Genomic DNA, 4,996 nt, shown 5'->3' on the forward strand with positions numbered 1-4,996 from the left:
ATGGAGTCAAAGAAGAGAGAGAGAGAAAAAAAAGGAGAGAGAGAAATAACACAATAACAGAGTCTAAAAGGACCTTGGAGGTCATCTAGTCCAGCCCCCTACTCAATCAGGAAACCCTAGACCAGTCTTTCTCAACCTTAGTAGCTTGAAGATGGGTGGACTTCAACTCCCAGAATCCCCCAGCCAGCAGCGCTGGCTGGGGGATCCTGGGAGTTGAAGCCACCCATCTTCAAGCTTCCAAGGTTGAGAAACACTGCCCTAGACCATTCCAGACAAATTGTTATCCAATCTCTTCTTAAAGACCTCCAATGTTGGAGCCACCCACAACTTCTGGTGGCAAGCTGTTCCACAGGTTAATTGTCCTCCCTATCAGGAAATTCCTCCTTAATTCCAGGTTGCTTCTCTCTTTGATTAGTTTCCATGCTTTGTGTTTCTTGCCTTGCCTTCTGGTGGGCTTTGGAAAAAATCCGTTGAATAAATAAAAGAAGTTGAACTAATGTAGATAAAAGAAATAATGTGAATAAAAGAAAGGAAGCATACAGAGTCAGATATATGGGCTCTGGAGGACCCTCTCTATTCACATTGTTGTAAGGGGAAGTCGTGCTTAGATACATGAACTCTGAGAGAACCTCTCTATTCACATTATTATAAGAGAGGAAAGTGCTTGTTGGAGATTATATTAACAAACAGTTAAACCTCATTAAGTGGTAATATATCTTCTGAGACCTAGATGTCACGAAAGGACCGCCATATGGAAAACATCTGAATGACCTCACTGTGAATGACACAAAGACCTATATGTTACAAAGAGTTACTTAATCCAATAAATTTACCCAAGGACAGCAGTAACTCTCCCATTAACAACTACGAGCACTTAAGGAAAAGTTGTGTGGCTAAGATAATTTTATAAACTAAAATTAATGGTTTAAGTAATTAGATGAACATATTATCCAATGTATATAACCATATAGGGAAAATCGGGTGTATGATCTCATGTTAACCATATATGGAAAATGTATGATCTCACTGAATCCTTTGTCTTAGAAATGCATAAAACCGTTGTATCAGAGTTCTCTCCTTGTTCAAAGCTTCAAGTACAAAACTGGCTCTGAACCTTGCGCAATAAAACTGTCTCTGGCTGACCCAGGAATGTTGTTTGGTCTCATCATTCCACAACAGAACAATAAATAATAAATATTTTTTTTAAATAAAATAAAATAAATGAATAACACATAAAATAAACACATAATCTATCAAAACAATAAATACATAATACATGAAAGGCCTAATAAATAAAATAAGATAAATGCATAAATAAAAGATTAGAATAAGTACATAACAATAAATAAAATAATAAAATACACCATAAATGAATAAAATACCTAAGAAATAAATAAAATGAATAAAATACATACTGTGAGAGTATGAACATTCATGAAGTGGAATAGATCAGCCAATGGGGACTGAATGGAGACAGGGTAACAAGGTCAGCCAATGAGGGCTGTTTAGAAACAGAAACTTAAGCTAGAAGTCTGGGCGTGGCTTAGGCAACTGAGCCTGTGCAGAAGCTTAACTGCCCTGAGTAGAGGAGGCTCTCTCTGTATTAAGCTCTGTGCTCAGCTCTGAAATGAAACAAGCCTGAACTTGTCTGCTCTGCTGAAATGAAACTAACTGTTCTCTCCTGCCTTGTGTTTTGCTTGTAGCTGCTACTACCTTGGAGAAGAATCTGTATTGGTATTGTACATTTATCTTCATGTATTATATGTATATAAAGAAGTTAAGAAGTTGCTGCATCTGTCCGCCTGTGTGTGCTTTCTGGATTTAATTTCTGCAACAAACTCTGACGCATACACCATAAATAAATAAAATGCCTAAGAAATAAATAAAATAATGGCTAAAATAAATACATAATAAATTAAAAAATAAATAAAATAAATAAAATAATAAATGAAATAAGTGCAAAATAAATACATCCGTTGAAAATAAGTTGAAAAAATAAGAGATGGAGACAGAGAGAGAGAGAGGGACAGAGACAGAGAGAAAGAAGGATGGAGACACAGAGAGAGAGAAGGATAGAGACAGAAAGAGAAGGATGGAGAGAGAGAAAGAAAGGATGGACACAGAGAGAGAGAGAGAAGGATGGAGACAGAAAGAAAGAGAGAAGGATGGAGACAGACAGAGAGAGAGAAAGGATGGACACAAAGAGAGAGAGAGAAGGATGGAGACAGTGAAAAAGAGAGAAGGATGGAGACAGAGAAAGAGAAGGATGGAGAGAGAGAAAGAAAGGATGGACAGAGAGAGAGAGAGAAGGATGGAGACAGAAAGAAAGAGAAAGAGAAGGATGGAGACAGAAAGAAAGAGAAGGATGGAGACAGAGAGAGAGAGAAAGAAAGGATGGACACACAGAGAGAGAAGGATGGAGACAGTGAAAAAGAGAGAGAAGGATGGAGACAGAAAGAGAAGGTTGGAGACAGAGAAAGAGAGAAGGATGGAGACAGAGAAAGAGAAGGATGGAGAAAGAGAAAGAGAAGGATGGAGAGAGAGAAAAAGAAAGGATAGACACACACACAGAGAGAGAAGGATGGAGACAGAAAGAAAGAGAAGGATGGAGACAGAAAGAAAGAGAGAAGGATGGAGACAGAGAGAGAGAAAGAAAGGATGGAGACAGAGAAGGATGGAGACAGAAAGAGAAAGAGGAGGATGGAGATAAAGAAAGAGAGAGAGAAAGGATGGACACAGAAAGAGAGAGAGAGAAGGATGGAGACAAAGAAAGAGAGAGAAGGATGGAGACAGAGAGAAAGAGAAGGATGGAGACAGAGAGAAAGAAAGGATGGACACACACAGAGAGAGAGAAGGATGGAGACAGAAAGAGAGAAGATGGAGACAGAGAAAGAGAGAAAGAAAGGATGGAGACAAAGAGAGAAGGATGGAGACAGAAAGAGAGAAAGAGAAGGATGGAGCTAGAGAGAAAGGATGGACACAGAGAGAGAGAGAAGGATGGAGACAGAAAGAGAGAGAGAGACATTCAACAAGATTCTTCCATCCACCTCAGGCCTCTTTTGCAGAAAAAGCCCACGTCAGAAGGCCAAGGACGGGTTGGGTTGCCCTCGCCCGCCCACATCCACAAACACACCCACCCCTCCCCAATCATTTTCACATTCCCCTTGCAGCCTCTCCCTCTCCTTCCCGGCCTTCCTCTTGACCTTGGAGACGGAGGGAAACGATAACCCAGCTTCACACTCCGCTGGCTTCTCATCCCCTGGACCTTGAGCGCAACCGAGCTCCTCGCTAAAACTTTTTTTTAAAAAAACCCAGAAGACAAAAATTACTTCACCGAGATCCGTTGCCTCCGTCCGTTGCCGAAAACCATCTCAAATTGTCCAACCTGGCTTGTAGGATGAGTGTGGCTCACACTTGGGTGCTTAAGCCATGGTCTGTTGAAGGAACCACAAGTCCTACCTCAGCTTGGGCTTCTAAGGAAGGTCGATCCTGCCTGCCTGCCTGAAGCAGGGATGGGGGTTGGACTAGAAGACCTCCAGGGGTCCCACTTCCAACTCGGTTATTCTGCAGAGTTTATTACAGGTCAAGGGATAGACCGTCACGCGCCAAGGCAAAAGAACTGAAATTCCCGCGCCTGAAATCCCAGGGGAAACTTTTCCCGAAGGTGCCTCCCCAGCCTCAGTCCTTCCCAAGCCCAATCAAATTTCAAAGAATTGTTTTGGGAACCGTCTTCCGGTTAATGCAGCCCCGCACCGCCGCCCCCTTTCCCAAGCGGCTGGCCTTGAGAACGGTGCTGGGAAGGGACCGTGGAACTTGCGTTCGCTCCCGCCTCCCACCTGTCTCCCAAAATTCATGGCAGATTGGCACCTTAGTAGCAGAGGGCATCTGGCAAACGTTAAGACCAACACTTGGAAATACTGCATCCAATGTTGGTCCCCACAAAATAAATAAATATATATATATATATATATATATATATATATATATATATATATATATATATATATATATATATATATATATATATATATATATATATATTTGTCTATGTAAGTTGTCACAGTATATATGTGTGTACAGTTAATATTTCGGGTTTCTTCCCATGTAACACGGGAAGAAACCCAAAATATTAACTGTACACACACACACACACACACACACACACACACACAGAGAGAGAGAGACACACATATATATGTATTATTGTTTCAGCCAAGGTTTTTCCTATGTAAATCAAGATGTTTATATAGCCACAGTACAGTGAAATCCCAATTCACTATTTTCTAGGCTTTATCAGACATTAACAATATATATATATATATATAATATTTGTTTTCTTTTCTTTTCGTAGGCCTTTATGTGTATTTCTCTTTAGCCAGGTTCTTCTTACGTAAAATAAAAATCTTGGTTTACGTAGGAAGAACCTGACTAAAGAGAAATACATACATACATACATACATACATACATACATACATACATATATGAAAAGATATATATATAAAAAGATGTCGAGACTCTGCAAAGAGTGCAAAAGGATGATTAGGAGCCTAAAACGTGTGAATACACAATAACAAGAAGGGATGGGACCTTGGAGGTCTTCTAGTCCAACCCCTTACTCAGGCAGGAAACCTTATGGCAGAAGTCTTCAAACTTGGCAGCTTTAAGACTTATGGACTTCAACTCCCAGAATTCTCCAGCCAGCTATGCTCAGAATTCTGGGAGTTGAAGTCCACAAGTCTTAAAGCTGCCAAGTTTGGGGGCCTCTGCTTTAAGACGTGTGACCTTTCCACTCCCAGAATTGCCCATGTTGGCTGGGGAATTCTGGGAGTTGAAATCCACAAGTCTTAAAGCTGCCAAGTCTGAAGACCTCTATCCTATAGCATTTCAGACAAATGGTTGTCCAATCTCTTCTTAAAAACTTCCAGTGTTGGGAGCATTCACAACTTCTGGTGGCAAGCTGTTCCACTGATTAACTGTCCTCATGGTGGGGACATT

The sequence above is a fragment of the Pantherophis guttatus genome, chromosome 8, assembly GCF_059756535.1.
Source record: "Pantherophis guttatus breed Tessera chromosome 8, ASM5975653v1, whole genome shotgun sequence".
NCBI classification, from domain to species: Eukaryota; Metazoa; Chordata; class Lepidosauria; order Squamata; family Colubridae; genus Pantherophis; species Pantherophis guttatus.